Genomic DNA, 18,320 nt, shown 5'->3' with positions numbered 1-18,320 from the left:
TATGGACATTACACTCATGCAGAGGCATCAGGAGGTACAGTTGCATGTGGAGACCAGACAATTTCTAGATCTAGCCTTAAAACTCCAAAGATTTAGGTGGAAGGGGCTAGCAGGAGATTCTGTCATTTATTTTGGGCTTGTCATTTTCTCAAATTGCAACTCTAAATTCCCTCTAATGAGGAGGAGAGAGAGCATTCAAAGCTGACTGTGAAAACCTCTGCACCTGCTTTAAATGCCTGAAGTAGGCAGCCTTACAGATCAAAAGAGTGTGGTTTCTCAGGTCACTGGTTGAAAATAAACATTATTGTCAGCTCCGCTTCCCTGATTATTTCTCTGATGCACTGTTACAAAGTTAGTGTGTATGTATACCGATAATTAATTTAAAGAATGATGTAGCATAAAAGTCTACTCAATTCAACAAACAGCTTCCAGATTCTTCCATGTTTGTCATGTCAGACATTACAACATATCTTAATATTTTCAAATTTCATAACATTGAAATTTTCTACATGATGGAAAGATACTAATAATTTATTTGTTTTAATTCCCTTAACTCAATTGTATTCTACTTAGGGAGGAGCACCCAATTTAATCATTCACATCTTAGAGAGTTAAGAAAAGCAACTAAATTTTCTGATTCAATACCATATGGTATCATGCTCAGTATATAAAGCTGGGGGAAAGAAGGAGGAAGGCGGGGGATGAGGGGTAGGGGAGAGGATATGTTTGTAGTGATGATGTTTGCCTTCCCAAATCAGCATGTGTGATGGAGCCCTGCCTTCCTGGGGATGGCTGAACATCCGCCTGCCCATGAGAAGGAGTGAATGAATTCCATGTGTTCCTTTGCTTGTGTGCATAACTTTTGCTTTACCTATTAAACTGTCTTTTTCCCAAACCACAAGTTTTTTCACTTTTACTCTTCCTGTTCTCTCCCTGATCCTGCTGCTGGTGGAGGGAGTGAGCAGTTGCCTGGAGCTTAGTTGCTGGCTGGGATTAAACCATGACATTTGATTTGTTTCATATTTGTTAACAAAGATTTCAGGGGTTCTGGAGTATCACTGGATTTTTCCCAAAGAATAGCAGACGTTATTTTTACTGACATGTTCTTATTATAGTCCTAGTTCTATTTGTTAAAATTTGTCAAGATTTACTGTGATAATAATTTATGACATAACTAGGAACATGACTTGGTGATAGATGTGGAAGCTAGGGTGAAAAAAGTCATCCATTCAGCTCCTTGGTCAGAAAATTTACAGGTGGTTTCTTTTGTTTGCAAAGTAAGTAACAGAATTAAAAACGGTGAATAGCAAAAGTTATTCCACCTTCCTTGAACCTTGCTCAATGAAAAAGCATTATGCATTGCATAGTGGTTTCCCACTCTATTTCAAAATAACACCATGTCAGGCAACAGAAAATTGTTTGATCTAACACGGTTGTTCATTTAACATACACAGGAAAGTATATAGTCCTTACATGACAGAGAAACTACCTTTTAAGTTGATTGCTCATGATTTTGCCATCATGGTGAAAAAATTATGTTGATGGACAGGTCATCAAGTATCAATGTTAGATGGTAGTCTACTGTGGATATTTTATATTTTTTTCTTTATCATCTCTATTATTATCTTACCGGGGCAGGAACACCTAAATATCATCTGACTCATTTTGGCAACTCACTGAATGTCTGTTTGCTTACCAGAGCAGAAATCTTAACATTTTTAAACTCTTTTACATGCATACTCAATTATTTGAGTGCTGTACAGTCATCTCTCTCTCTAATTAGTGCTATGTTTCTAATAGGTTTGTCTAGTAGCAACTATTGTTTTGATTTTTTTTAGTTAAAAAATTAATCAAGCTTGGTAACATTTATTTTTCAAGGGACTAAGGGTTGTGAGATCAGATATTAAAATTTTTACTCCATTCTCAGAAAGCTGTCAAATTGTAGAGAAAAAAATTTAATTATAAATATTTTTTTAGCTCAAAAATCTATGACTCATTACTTCATCAAACTTTTCATTATTAAAAAATAGTGTGAAAAAGCTGAAAGTAGTAAGGAGTAGAATCACTAAAATTTCTATAAGATTGAGGTATAGGGATGTTTTCACTTAAGATCTATAACATGTTTCTGCGGAGAATATAATAACTAGCTTCCTTATGTCTCAATCAAAATTTACTGATTTATAAAGACTGACTGCAAAGAGGTAAATGGAAGATGTAAGCTGCTTGGGAAAAACTATACAGAAAAAAAATCCTCTTAAATTAGACATTGAATAATATTGGTGAAAGAAGAGTTAGGATAGTTTCTTACATAATGGACTTCAGTAATAATACACTGAATTACCAGCACAAATTCCATTTAGACTAAATCTTAGAAATATAAAAAAGTTAATGTCATTTAAAAAGTTACACTGTAAAGGAGCCATTTTGAATTTTCAGTTAGTAATATATAGATATATAATGTGTTTCAATTTTAACATCTTCTTCTCAAGAAAGTTCCAGTATAATCAACAGGATTCACTATTACTATACTTCGATCTTACTATATTATTAAAATTAAATTAATTGATTAACTTCACTGTGAAGATGAGCCATAAAATTGCTGATGAGATGGGTGTTGTATGTTCCCTAGTTGCCTCTGGAACTGGCAAGGATTTTTAAAGACAATTTCCAAAGAACATGATGAGGTTCAGCTCTGTTAAAACAGGACAAAACAAGTCTTGGCAGTAATTAGTTATGAACAGTTGTATTAGATTCCTTGGTATACATTGTAAGGACATTTATGTTTGGGGTTTTCTTGGTTCTAGGAACAACCAGCTCTCACAGAGTTGTCAATGCTCAGCACTTTCAAAACAAAAATAAGATTAACTATTTTAAATGCAAAGTTGTTGCCCCATTTTCTTCTCATTTTTTCAATCTCAGCAATAACCATGCTTTTTTTGGAAGCTTTCTAGGTCTTTTGCTAGTTTTTAATTTTTCTTATAACATACAGAAATGAAAAAAAAAAGAAAACAGTAGAGTAATCAGATTACAATTTTTCCATTTTTTCCATATGATGTGTGGTTAATTTACAGACCCTCATTGCTCACCATGTCACAGGCACATAAATTATAAAAATAAAATTCATGTTGGAAAAAAAAATCAAGCATTGTTAAAAAGAGAAAGCAAAAACAAACTGTTATTCAAGAAGTCTCTAAGTCACAACTGGCCAGAAATTGGTTTTATCATTCTGCATGAGCTAGTATTATATATTTTTCTTTATAATTGTTTTTATGTGACCACTGCATATTAAACAAAAACACACACACACATACACAAAATGAATTTAACTATACTGTATCAATTTTCTGCCATATGGTATCTTAGAAATTTACATAGAGTGCAGAATAGGATAGAGCAGGTTTCTTGCTTTTTCCAGAAAATGATAAGTTGGCAACCCCATTTTCTCTGTCCCATTTCACACAACATTTAGTCCTTGGGAAGGAATCAATTTTAGCAATCTTTTCTTCCTCCAAAACTCAAAAGTGTTTGTGTTCTTTTGTCATGGTTTAACCCCAGCCAGTAACCAAGCACCAGGTAGCTGCTCTCTCACTCCGCCACTAGCAAGACTGGGGAGAGAATGAAAATGGTAAAAGCTGGAAAAATCATGGGTGGGGATAAAGACAGTTTAATAGGAAAAGCAAAAGCTGTGTACACAAGCAAAGCAAAACAAGGAATTAATTCACTGCCTCCCATGGGTAGGCAGGTGTTCAGACATCCCCAGGAGAGCAGGGCCCCATCACATGTAACGGTGACTTGGAAAGAAAAATGTCATCACTCCAAACACCTCCCCTTCCTCCTTCTTCCCCCACATTATATATTGAGAATGATGTCATATGGTATAGAATATTCTTATGGTCAGTTTGTGACACACCTGGCTGTGTCCCCTCCCAACCTCCTATGCATCCTCAACTTCCTTTCCTGCATGGCAGTACAAAAAGCAAAAAAGGCATTGGCTCTGTGTAAGCCCTGCTCGGCAATAACAAAAACATCTCTGCATTTTCAGCACTGTTTTCAGCACAAATCCAAAACATAACCTTATGCTAGCCACTGTGAAAATACTAACCCTACCCCAGCCAAAACCAGCACATCTTTCCAGTTCTGGCCCCAGAATATTACATCTTAGGAGTAGCTGTTCTTGATTAAAAATTCCACAATGCTTTAGTTATCTGAGTGCTCAGTGCTTTCAAGCCTGCAGTTATCTCCTCTATTCCAAAACTGACCTGTATATAGCCTGAGATTTCTTGACATGCTTTCAAAAGCATATTTTTAGTGCAGTGAATTGTTTAGCATTTACCTTAGACTGTTTGGAAGGTATCTACACATAATAATTATTTGTTCACTGTCTTATTTCCACTGAAATTTGTGTTGTAAAGGAAAGAAATGGCATGTTTTCTTCTCATATCAAAGATAACACTGGCTAACAAAAGAAGTTTAGGAAGAAGTAGAGTATTGTGAGATTTTAGGCAAGATAAAACAGATATTTTCTGGCTCAAAAGGTCCCCATATCAGCTTTCCTCTCATTCACATACGTTCTTTAGAAATGCATATTGTCAATCCTTACTTAATTACTGAACTTTATGATAAAAACTTAGGTAGTTAAAATCCAGTGTGATCTCCCACATGGGGAATTTTTTGCTAGGCTGATTCCTTTTGACTCCTGATAAGACTAAAGAGTGTATGTTACAAAGTCGTCTGTAATATACTTGCCCTAATCCTTGCAAATGTTATTGAGCGTAGGAACTTAAACATCACTAAAAGTCATTCTTACAATGAGTCTTTCTCCTCTTTACCCTTTTGAGGACCAAAGCTAGCTTTGGTGCTTCCCTTCTTCTCTTAGAGAAAATGCAATGCTGGTTTGGAAACAGATTTTAATAGGAAAATATTGCTATGGAATCTAAAAGGAAAATCAAATAAAAATGAAAATCTGTTTTTTAGGTGTGAAGTTAAAGAGTTTGTGGGTGTCACAGAAAAAAAAGTAATAAAGAGTTTTCTCAGCATTTTCTCCTTTGTCCTCTTCACTACCTCCCAGTGAAAAAGTTTTCTGACACTGTGTCTCAGGTCAGCGATTTAGCAAATGTAGGCCTGGAGATGCTGTTAGGCACCAGATTAGTTATTATTGAGTCAGAACCACCTTGTGTGGAGTGTGTGTGTGTGGAGGCGGGAATCTCATGGAGGTGGGGTGGCATCATGTCCCTCATGGCAGGTCCCTGGAGCCCACATAGGGAAGCCCCAGAGTAGCTGTCAGTCACAAACAGCCTGGGAAAACTATAACACACCACACCTCCTGCAACCCCTAAACCAGGTCAGATTGGCAGGGACAGTGAGGACACTGCCCCTCACCCTGGCCTGGAACCCTCAGAGTGGCTGATGGGTCAGAGACCCCACCTGGAGGGGTTGTCCATGGGGACCAGACCAAATAAAACCAAGGGCACACTCCTCATGTCGCGGCCCTGCCACTTGAACTTGTGCGGGCTGGTCTTCTACTGGGCTTTGGTGGTAGCTGTATATCTGTCTCTCCCTCTTTCTCGTTCTTTCTTCTTGATCCCTTTGCTTCTCTTTCTTTTCTCCTTTCTTGATTCTTGGGGTGGTTTGGAGCTGGAGGGATTGAATCTTTCTTTAACTGTTGTGGAATTTATTTACTGGATTTTGACTTAAATGTTTTATATTAACAGTTTATGCTGAGTCAGTATTGTGGTGGAACATTTTGTGTGTTGTCCTTTTGAACTTTAGTCAAGTCCCCTCATTTACTTCCATAAATTAATAAAGAAATTCCTTGGGAACAAACCCATGGCTTACTCACTTGGTGCTATCTTGAGATATTAAAGAACCCCATATATATATTAAAGTAAAACTCATAGCCAATCCTGTGAGCTGGTAGCTCCCACAGTGGAGTTTTATAGATGAGATGATCATCTGGGGCAAAGCTTTAAAATGTCCGGGCAGTGATATAATCTGTAATGTAATCTGGTGGATTCTTCACCACAGACATCAGGACATGTCTGCCGGACATGTCCTGCCAGACATGTCTGATAATGTCTGCCAGACCCTGACATAAACAGTGAGTGGCATAATACCAAATAGATTTACAGTTACCTTAATACATTCTTTTGTCTGATGTTATTTTTTGTGAGTGGAGTTGATTAAAAAAAAAATCCTGAGTTTGATTTCTGTGCTCTTGTTTACAAGACATTGACTTATTCAGTCTGCAAAGAAATGTTAACAAAACTTAGCCAACAAGTCAGAACCAATAGAGAATAGTGAGCTGTTGAAGTTTTCTTTGAAGAAAATATTTTAGAAATCATACTTAGTGAAGAAAATAAAAAAGATTCTTCATTTTGTGGCTAAACAACTTGCAATAGATTATTCATCACTGTATCAGTCCCTAACTACAGTGGGAACTTATACTCAGTGGAAAATTGTAGTGGAAAAATTATTCCTGACAAATTATTCCTTTTGCCTCTATAGTCATTCTTTGCTTTACTGTAATAGATACAGAGCAATTCACTGTCATCTATATTCCCATGAGGCTATCTTGCAAATAGTATATCTGCTCAAAATCATCACAAAGGTACATGGAGCCAGAAAGATTTTGATTGTGTCAGACAAGTTGTAGTGATTGGCAACCCATTCCTATCTTGATAGACGGGGACTTGGTATTAGTAACTCATTTTTTCATGACATTCTCTCTAAATTATAGTAATTCAATCAAGTTATCATGGAGCTGGCAACCTCTAGATAACTTCTACAACTTGTCTCCTCAACAACAAAGATGACAACAAACACAACAAACCCATTCTCACATTCAAAAAGGATGTTGAGTGCAACTAAAAATCTCTATTCTTACCTTCACTGGTATATGCTCATACATTAAAAAAACCATCAAATATCTCAGGATACAGTTTTTGGCCGATAAATTTGCCATTTCATTACAAGGGAACTTTCTTTTGGAAATACACAATTCATTCTCCAGGAGATAGATGTCTTCACTATGAAAGGCAAATAGAGATGAGTTAATTACACCCTTGTTTATTTTAAATCGAATAACATATTTTATAAGCAACCTTCAAAGTGAAAGAACTTTGAGGAAAACAGAATCAGTGATGAGATACATGATCTGTAAACATCTACTCAGCTTGCATACTTCTGCTTACAGCAGTTTAATTTCATTCAAATGTTGAAGCCAAGCTACAAGGCTTATGGAGTAGACAGTATTAGCTTTGATGAAATCATGCAAAAATACATGTGGAACTCTTGTGAATTTGAGCAGTAAGAAGACATTGTACTTAATCAATGTGTTTACTCCCACATGGGTTCCAATTTTACACTTATTTGGAAATATAAACAATTATCTTATTGCTTTTCTTTCTTTAATTAACTCTTTTTAGTCTAGATTGCAGTGTATGCACTTTAAAAAGACCTAAATAAAACGCTAGATTAATCAGAATATTGTCTGAACACTCTGAAACAGTAAATTAAGAAGTAAAATTATCCTTCAATGAATTGTTAGATTATTCCCACCTTTTTGATAGCAAAATTAGCATTAAAAAAAAGGAAATGTGATTATATAACAAAATATGATAATTTAACTGCCTGGTAAGCCTAACTTTTGACTGTTCCATCTTGTAATTGGCAACTATTCATATTTTTACGAAGTCTTCACTCTGTTCAGATTTTTACAAGATGAACTAGTTAAGCAATTAGCTTTAAAAAACCCCAGAATGCATGAAATGAATTCAAGTTACCAGAAAACAAACTCCCCAAAATCCCCACGCTTATTCTGAAACATTACTTTTAGTAATTAAGGGGAGATTCCTCCAGGATAGAATTTTAACCTGTTATCTCTACTAATCAGAATTTTAAGAGAGTATGAGGCTCTAATTTAACATAGATACTTTATTCAGTTTGAGCATAAACAAATATTTTAACTTGCATTATAATTATACTTATCCACTTGCACCTTATATTTCTTTAGAGTGATGTTTATCCACTATTGAGATTTATCTATGCCAGATCTACTGTTTCTACTGAGATAAATTCCTCTAAAAGAATTGTTTCTGACCTACTCACTACAGTATACAAACACTACAGTACACACTACAGTAACACACTACAGTATACAAACAAATATCGAGACTATTTTTCTGAGTTCAGAAGTAATGGTCACTTAACAGCTTCCTGACTTTTCTGTTAAGACAGTTTAACAGAAATATTTGTTGTATATTTGCATAAGGTTATAATGTGGTCTTTTGGTGAAATCATCAGAGAATTTGTGAACTACAGCTCCAAGACTTATGAATTTCATCATGTTAATTCTCTAGTGGTTTTCAACCACTGGCAATGCATAGGCTTTTACAGGGAAGAGGGGATGGTCAAGCTTTCACCTGTAGGACTGGGGCATGCCTCAGACAGTTGCCTAGTTCACCTCCTGCCTCAAGGAAGGAGTCACTGTAACTAGATCATTACTTATATAAATTTTTCTTATCATGCCTTACAGAATAATAGAGACACAAAACTGTGCAGATAATTTATTCCAACAATTCATTAGCTTAAATAGCATTTTTTTATAAAAGTTTTACCCACTGTCTAACACAAATCTATCTTATTGCAATTCAAGGTTGGTGCTACTTGCCCTGTCTTTCACAAGGATGGAAAATAGATTATGGCTTTCCTCTGTGGTAGTGTCATCATGTACAATTTTCCTTTCTCTCCTTGTCTCCTCAGACTTTTCCAGGCAATCAGCCTGGACACATGGAGCAGGAAATGGTGTTTGAACTAAAACCTTGGCAGTAACAATTGAAGACAAAACGCTTCCTCTTTTGCAGGTGCTTCTACTTTTTTACACACACAAATGCTGAAAATAACTGTTTGAAAATAATGCTGGATTGAAAGTCTTCTATGTGTCCTTATTATCATGGTAAAACATTAAAATATATCTCACTGAAATTCCAAAGACGCCATGGCTGGATGGGAAGAGAGTCCTAAACACTAGAATCTGAAGTCATTAATAGTTTCTGAAGATATCACAATTTAAAATGTTCATATTTATTGTCTTTAATTTTTTGCTGCTCTTTTATATATTGGTGACATTTTATTTTCATTTCAAAATATGTCATTCATTAAATTTGTTAAATTGAATCACCCTACATATTTTAATTAAAACCTTATGAAATAGTTCTTCTATCATAGCATTTCTTACAGCATGAAATTGTCATAGCTTTCTAAAGAACTGAAAGGAAAATGGTGTATGTAGTTGTGAACGCAAGGGAATTCTAATCTGTGCTACTGGCTGACCTAAACGACATGTAAGTGATTAAAAAGTAGTGGAAGATTTAAAAGCTTAGTTAACTGCTTAAGGTCACTAAAGATTGAGAAAAGGAAGGAGATCTGCTACGTTAAAAAAAGAGAAAATTAACTAGAAGCTACCTGCCTCCAAGATAATCTTTTTGAGATCTCAATATAATCAGAAATATCCCTGAAGACTTAGCATTTCTTTTGACTGAAGAAGATACAATTTAAGAAAAATGGATCAAACTATTCAACTCAAAGATTTCTACAAGTTTCACCACCGTGATAATTTAATGACTGCTCTGAGACTGCTGTTCTAACTTGCTTTACTTGCTGTACCTTTTAACCTTTGATAGTTATAGAGAATTTGAAAAACACTAAGTCCTCCTTTGAAACAAAAGGATAAAACACTCCTTTCTCCTCCTTTTCTCTATTAGTCCTCTTTCTGCTTTCCCCAAACTATATCACTCAAAAAGTCTCTCATAGACAAATCAATTTATCTGACCCTGTGATCCTCTCTAGTGCATTTTTTCAGATCATCCAAATAATGAAAAAGATGTCTTGTCCCTAAAACATCTCACCAAAACACTATATTAGAAGAATATAGATGGTGCGAGATTAAACTAGACTGTAGAGAGATGCTTCTTCTACTCCTATCCAGCTCATAAAATCCCATGACACATTCACCACTGATGGCCTCCACATTAACTCTTTGAACTCTCACCATTCTAGAAAGGTGGAAATCATATTTTGACATCCTTACCAATAGAATACAATATAGAACATATACCAGCACTCACATAAATCTTTCATAAGGTTACACCTTTCCATTAAAAGTAATACCCTGCTTTCTGCATCATAGTCCCTGAGCTACCATCCGTGAGCCTTTAGTGAAATGTGCAAAAAGCCAAGAGATTGAAACTCCTATTTTCTCTTGAGAGTTTCTGCTGAACTTAAGCAGTATGGATAACTTGTAATTTCCATCAAAAGAAGAAATTATGCTTTTGCTTCTTTCTGCTGACGATTTTTTTCCCCCAAAGAAGATTGAACCAGGGAAACCTATTAAAATTATGGAAAGCAGAATTTTCAAATAAGCCCATGGCAAAAGAATAGAGCCAAGTGGAGTTAACACCTTTATTGTTCCTATTTAGTTTAAAGATAAATGAGTCGTTAAAGCACTATATTCAAAGATATTAAAAAAAAAAGAACAAAACGAAAAACACACACACACAAAAAAACCAAAACCAACCAACCAAACAAAAAATCCACATTCCTATCAGTGCAATAAAGCACTTGAAGATGCTGTTTAAATATTTTCCAACTTATAGATGTCAATTTTGATTGCTAAACCTATAAATTTAGCTGAGAGGGTTAGCTTATAGCCACAAAAGAGAATACAAAACACCCAGGTTTTCACAACCCATTGATTTTTATGGAAATAGCAAACCTATTATCTTTTTTGAAAATGTTGTAGTTTATGCGCATTTGTTTGAAGTGTTCTTATTGGGTTTCTTGTAGTATTTGCTGTTTTGGCTTTCTTTCTTCCTAGTGCCTATGTTATCTTTGATTTTTCTGTGTCAGTCATTTACATACACACTAAATTAATGCAAGTTAGCAGTGTTACAAAAAATTTCTGAATCGGTAGCATTTTTCATGTACTTAACCTATGGAGCTGGATTTGTGCGTCCCAGAAGAATTAATAATCTGATTAAAGACCATAGCTTCTGTCCAGAGGAATTAAAAATCCCAGAGCTGTCCTTGGCCTGATCTGCTTCCTGGTGTGCAATGATATGACCTCAAGCGTTATCCTTAGACCATTGTTCTCTCTCTTAGCACCCCTAAAAGCTCTTTAAGAGCAGCATATTCTACACATGAAGGTGGAAAGTAAAGAATAAAATGTACAAGATGATACATATGGTGGTCTTCTAGTAATCCTAACACAAAATTTAGAGGTGGCCACAGACAGATCCTTGGACACGGCATTGCTGCTTGTGTAGCTGAATCCCAGATACAGCCCACCAGATGCTCTAACTAGTTGTGTAAAATTGCTGCAATTACTGTCCATCAAGCACACCCTTCACTCTGACAGCACCACAGGTGTTTGTTCCTAGAGTATTTGAATTCAGACAAAAACAGATTTTAGTGTTCTCCACTGGTTTATCCTGTAAATCTTCTGAAATTCCTAGACCTTGTAGACCACCTACATGCAACACTGATTTCTCACTGAAGATCTGTGTCACCATACTTTTTTTGAGACCCTTTTTCTTTTAATGACTCTGTTGGTTCAATTCTAACACATATATCTTGTATTTAACTGTTTTTGAAGTTTCTTTTAAATATGACCTCTTCTGTATCATCGAGCTATACTCTAAAGTCCTAACCATGTTAAACTTTCTGTTAGTAAAAAGAACATGACATTATTAGCTTTGATTCTACCTACTACATTTCCCTTTTGTAGTGGAAAGAACCAATATAAAATCCACAACAGCAAGAGGTGGCAGAGAAACAGATGAAATTACACTTCTCTGACAAAATGAAATCCATTTTATGCATATTTCTCAGAAGGAGAAGATCTAATGTCACTGAAAGAAGATTATTTGATAAGTAATATAAATCAGGAAATGGATTCACTTGGTATCAATGGAAGTTGGGAAGTTTTCATCACCTGATAATCTGATATATTCTTTGCACCACAGAGCAGCCACCATCACTGCGTAAAGGTGACATGAATAACAATTTTGCAGTATGCTTATAATTCATCTTGTTCAGGTCTATCAGTTATTGAAATCTAATAAATATTAAGGTCAAGGGATTGACAACATACAACCTTTCTAGGATTTTGGTAATGAGAAGAAATAATGACAGCTATAAAACATCGGCAAGAAAAAACACAACACGAGAAGTATGTATCTTATTTTTGAGGCTGTCAAAAGACTGTAAGAAAGGATTATAAACTGAAGTCACAGCCCATTGCATTTAGTTGTCATCAGTTATGATCCTTGTAGCCAAGCATACTATCATGATCATCATCACTCAATTGACTTTTCACACCTTAAGCCAATCTCCCTGAACATCTGTCAAATGAACCTGCAGGGGTTGTACACAATACTGTAGTGACTGGTACATTAGGTTGCTCTGGGGGTATTAACTGTGACAGACAAATAGAATTTGTTCTAGTGTACTCTTATGAAGGGACTACTTACTATGTTAGAGTGATCTGGAATGTTTTGCTGATTTCTTTACTTGTAGGAGACAAAATCCACATTATAATTCACAGGCAAGATTCTGCATATTAGTAGAATTTGTTTAAACAATGTTAATGATTCAATATAGCATTAGTGTGATATTCTTCCCCACGACCTCCATTTCAGGAACAGATATCTTTAAAAGACAAAATGTAAATACCAACTGCATACATTTTTCCCCAGGACAACTGACTTAATTTTCAAGCAAACAAAATATGATAGTCTAAATGCTTTTGAAATGTCAGGACCATTTTCCTTTCAATGCTTGTATAGATGCTATTGCCAAAATGCTTCAAATTCTGGATAATTCCTTACTCAAACACTGCCAAGCCAATGAAAAATGATTCTACATATGCCCTTGAAACCCTTAAACAAAATTATTGTTCTATGTTTATGACTAAGAAAACTAGAGAGTACAATAGAATTCAATAAAAGAGCCATGATCATTATGTCAGAAAGAAGTTTGCTCTGACTGATGCTGAGCTACTGAAGTGATGGATGCATGAGAAGCACAAGATAATTGATAACCAGAGATGTGGGATGCTGCTTTTCAAACTGAGCAGAAAACTCCATTTAATATCTATTTAATCATAAAAAATTGTAGAGCCTTGGAGGTGTCAAAAATATGCTAATACACACATTCTAGTTTGTACTTGCATCATAGTTCTACAAGCAGAGAGGCTCCTGTACTATTACCGACTTCCTACTGCCAAAATAGCCTCTCAGTGCTACCAACAGCATCTCAATGAATAAAAGAAGGAATAGAACCTCTTTTTCTATGGGATCAGATTTTCTTATCTGTCTCTTCAGCAGTGGTAGATGTGTTTCACTCTGATTGTCTGTTTTGAGGTTGTTATGGAATACGTGGATTTAGGTAATTACTTGTATTCATAGTGATTGAAAGAGGAACATTACAGATAGCAGTTCCACTTTATGAACTCGGGGGTACAAAATGTTGAACAAAAGTACCTAGGCACTTACACTGTCAGCCTCCACATGTCTGGGAATCTAACCATGATTCTTACACATGAACTAAGACTTTATTCTTGGAATTTTCAGTATGAAGATTTATTATTCTCCATTCTCTTGAAGTAAATACATTAATTTATATTTCTGCAAATAAACATGAAATGTAACCTTTTGGTTGTTCAGGAATATACCACAATAAAATAAATACAATAATAAAAGTAGTAAAATATCTTCACTTTCACGTGAAGCTTAAGAGTCATTAAACTAAAGTGCACCAGCACTTAAAGTGTATTTCTGTAAATGTTTTTTGAATCAAAGCCCAATATATCACCTAGAAAACATTCTAAAGACTGGAGAATCTTCTCACTAGTTGGCTTTGGACAGCATTCAAAATAACTAAACATGATGAAAGTTCTATAATGCAGATGCTTAATTAAGTAAGTTATAAACCCATTGAACATGCTTTTTGTTTTCCCATTTTTCTTTCTAAGGTCTCCACCTTCAGAATTCTCAAGGTCTGACCTTATAAAAGAAACTGAAAAAAGATCTTTATGCTATCTGATCAATTATATTTCCATTATCTTTAGTACTGTAGTATTACAACATACAGCACTGCAATTAAACTTGTATTCCAAAAAATCTAATCTGTTTATGTTTTAAGTGATATGTCTACAGTGATTATGACAAAATGATTTTTTGATTGCCATAAAGTAAAGCTTTGTGATTTAACATGTAAAAAACTGAAACATCAGCAGCTTTCAAGACGTTTTTGCAATGGCAATCAGACTTCTATTTTACTTTAGGAGGTGACTAACTGTTTGCAAGCTGACCCTGATTATTTTGGAGAAAAAGAAAAAAGCAAAAAATCCACTTTCATAATATACTCTGACACATTGAATAAAATATAATAAAATAACAGTAAATATCTCTTAGATGAATACTTTCCAATTTCAGCCTAAATGAAAAAGTTTATATTCTTTTAAAAGTTATCATGAAGAAATTTTGTAAGCTATTTTAAATTATTATTTATTCTGTTTATCAGGTTGATAGCCTAACAATTGTGAAGGCCTTGTTAAAATTAATGCCTTATGGCAAATAATCTAACATAAATCATAAATTCAGTGGATAAGTACTATTATTCCCATATGACACTATATATAATGCTGAGTAGTATATATAAGCTCATAGGATGGAAAACAGTTGTGTGAAGCTAGATTTTAAAAAATGTGTTAAAACTCAGGGATTCGGGACAGACTGAATTTGCTTTTTGGTGCTCTTATAAAATATTCATTTCTAAACCAGAAGCCAATTCTTGTGAAGAGTTCAGAAATCACTACCCTCTCTCAGAGTCGGCAAGTTAAGCAGTTGTGACTGACAAGTTGGCCTCACTATCAGGCACTACACGCTGACCAATTTTAGTGACCTGTAAACCAGATTTTTGAATGTGAGGACATAGGAATCAGTAACTTCTGTTGAAGAAATTTTAACTGGGATTTTTATGGAACAGAAGAGGATACTATGAAAACTGCTACACAAATAGCATGCAATGTTTAGCTTCACTATATAATATTGAGATTAGGATTTTAAAAAATATGTGATTTAGAAAACAATCAATTTCTTGTCAATGTTAATTGCATGAAGGAATAACTTTGCATATAGAAGTCGTGGGATAAAAATGAAAAATACTGAAAATATTTCAATTTAGAAATCTTTTCCCTGTTAAAATCTCGAAATTTTGTAACTTATTCTCAAGAATACAACTTTGGGTGTCTTTTCCCCCATTTACTGTAGTAACAAAAAATTTTTTTCTTCTTTTTCTATGCCCCAGAAATGAAAAAAAGTATTTCATTTCTAGCATAACTTGATTTTAGAAATCATTAGGGAAGTTGAATGTCTTTCTTAAAAGTATATTTACTCACTTAAAAGCATTATTTATTACACTGTGTGAAGGAATATTGTTTAAAATATAATTCTTTAAGTAAATGTTTTTTATTAACCCCTTCCAGCAAACTTCTCGTTGTTCCGTGCATTGCTTTGATGTTTTAAAGATGTCATCACTTAATATTTACCACTTGAAAACTGTACAATTTCTGTTAATTTCAGTACAACAGGAAAACAGCAGATTCTCATCTGAAATCTCTGATGTCTGCATTATTAATCCGAATATAAAACAACTTTCCAAATCCACTGTTGTGCTTTGTTATTTCTTTAGTGCTTGAACACTATTGATCTACATGCCAGCTTTCGAAGCAAGTTTTTCATATATATATGTATTTTTAAGACATGATAATATCCATGATCTTGCAGTCCTGTAATTAGGTACTCATGTGCAGACCAAAGACATTGCCACTTAGCCTCTCAGATCACAAAACCTCAGGAGAAAATTGGTTGTGATTTCTTTATGTATTGTCATGGAGGTATGCCACAACACAGTATATCTTGTGAGTCAGATTGCATCATGAACTGCTTTCAAAGCAACTAGTTCTGAAAACATTAAGCCCTGAGATGATTATTAAATCTAATGTTCATATATTTTCTCTCAAGTATAACGATTTTTTTAGTTAATCTCATGATGTCTGATGCTTTTTTCCTGAAAGCCAAAGAATGGTATAATCATATCTCATCTTTTCTCAGAAAGGCAAGGTCTGAGCATCCATAATTTCAGAGGAAAGATAGAAGACCTGGTTCTAATAAAATGTTTTGAATGTTTGAAAGCCAGTTTTTGCAGAGCTAATGTTACAGTATGGTCTTTTTGAAGCCAGTGTTTTTTGAGCATTAAGCGTGATACCACAAACCAGAGAACCTTTGAGTTACTATAGTTAATCAAATCATTATTCCCTTGTTGAGCTATAAGTTGATTGAGTGCAATCTTTTGCTCCTCTCCCTGCCATAAATTAAAATATGTTGATATTACACTGTGTACCTGGTTATTTTGTTTGATAACAAAGATTTTGTCTAGAGAAGACCGAGAGGGGATCTCATTAATGCATCTAAATATCTCAAAGCCAGGTTTCAAGAGGATGGTGCCAGACTCTTTTCAGTGGTGCCCAGAGACAGGACAGGAAGCAATGGCCATAAATTAAAACTCAAGTTCCACCTCAACATGAGAAAGAAATTCTCTACACTGAGTGTGGCAGAGCACTGGAACAGGCTGCCCAGGGAAGTCATGGAGTCACCTTCTCTGGAGATATTCAAAACCCATCTATATGAGTTTCCTGTGTAACTTGTGACCCTGCCTTGGCAGGAGGGTTGGACTAGATGATCTCCAGATTTCCCTTCCAACCCTAACAATTCTGTGATTCTGTGATTTGGGGTTATTTATACTAGGTAACTTTGCTTCATAATTGGGAATAAGGGGTGGAAAGCTGAGAAATATTACTTGTGGTAATTTATTGATCTACCGCAATCGGACCACTTTGAATTTCTCTCTGTGTTCCTGTTTGCTACCAAAGTAAGCCAAAATGAATAAATAATTTGGGGTTTTGGTTGTTTTTTTTTTTTTTTTAAGTCTGAGACTTTATAGATGTTAAAGTTTAGAAGTATTTCTTAGGTAGACAAGTTACTGATATCTTGGTGGACATAAAAGAAAGGATGTTAGACACCAGATCAGTTATTATTGGATCAGAACCACTTTAGGATGGTGCGTGTGGGGGGTGGGGGTGGAGGGACTAGGCCTAGGCCTGCAGCCAACGTGGTGGTGTCCATGCAGAGCACATGGCAGGGACAGTCGTGTGCCTGGGCTGGCAATCAATAAGGTCCGCTGGTCACCCACCCACACCACGCCAACTGGAGCCTCTAATTATCTGTGACACCCCTCACTTCAGCTGGGGGACAGTCCCTGAACCAGACATCCCTGAAACAGAGGACAATAGCCAGATTATAAACAGACATGCATGAAGTCTGCACGTTCCCTTAGTCTCTGACCTCCTGACCCATAAAGATGTGACCTCCAGAGTGGTAAATATGTGTCTCCTCTCTCTCTTTTTATTTTCTTCTCTTAATCTCTTTTCCTTTACTCCTGTGGGCAAGTTCAACACCTGTTTTCTGTATTTTACTTAAGTTGTATGGAGTTTGTGTTTGCTGGGTGCAACAAAGGTTCCCCTACAATAGCAATGCTTGCTAGTCTCCGCAATCTGCTGTAATGCTTTTGGGAAGTAGCATGTTATTTCTGTAAAACCCTTTTTACCAAAACACTTGTTTTCTCACCAAATTAAAAGAAATTTCTTAGAGAAAAATGTGTTGTTTTTCTCCAGACACAAACTCAAGGTATCAAAGAATCAACCACTTTGCAAGGATTTGTGTGGGTGAAATCTCTTGAAGCCTAAAATTAAGGTGTACAACTGGTAAAAGTGTGGAGCTTCTGGGTTGGGGTGTAACATAGGGTGAGAATGATAGATCTCTGCATCTTTAGTCCTACAAGAAACACTACGGCTGGACTTCCAGCGTAAAGGGGAATGTAAAACTGATGAACTGTGAAAGAACTTGTGTAAATAGAGAATTGATTTAGTTATTGATAAAGAAGAAGGGCTGATGCTCAAGAATGGATTTGGAAGGCAAATATAAAGTGAAGAGTGAACTGGTAACGTGGATTTTAAAAAATAGACAACAACTGACTGAAGAATCTGATTATGAAACAACAGATAACTGAATATTTGGAGGCCATGATGGTGGATTATGAATGTCATTCAAGTTTTTATAGAGTAAAACAGTATGTCAACTGGGGTGGAGAGGAAGTGTCTCAGTTTGAAGAGACTGGAATGTTTGCTAAAGAAGATGAGTTAT

Source organism: Lepidothrix coronata, unplaced genomic scaffold (genome assembly GCF_001604755.1).
Source record: "Lepidothrix coronata isolate B3197 unplaced genomic scaffold, Lepidothrix_coronata-1.0 Scaffold32, whole genome shotgun sequence".
NCBI lineage: Eukaryota > Metazoa > Chordata > Aves > Passeriformes > Pipridae > Lepidothrix > Lepidothrix coronata.
The sequence above is the reverse complement of the archived record's forward strand: the minus strand, read 5'-3'. Positions refer to the sequence as shown.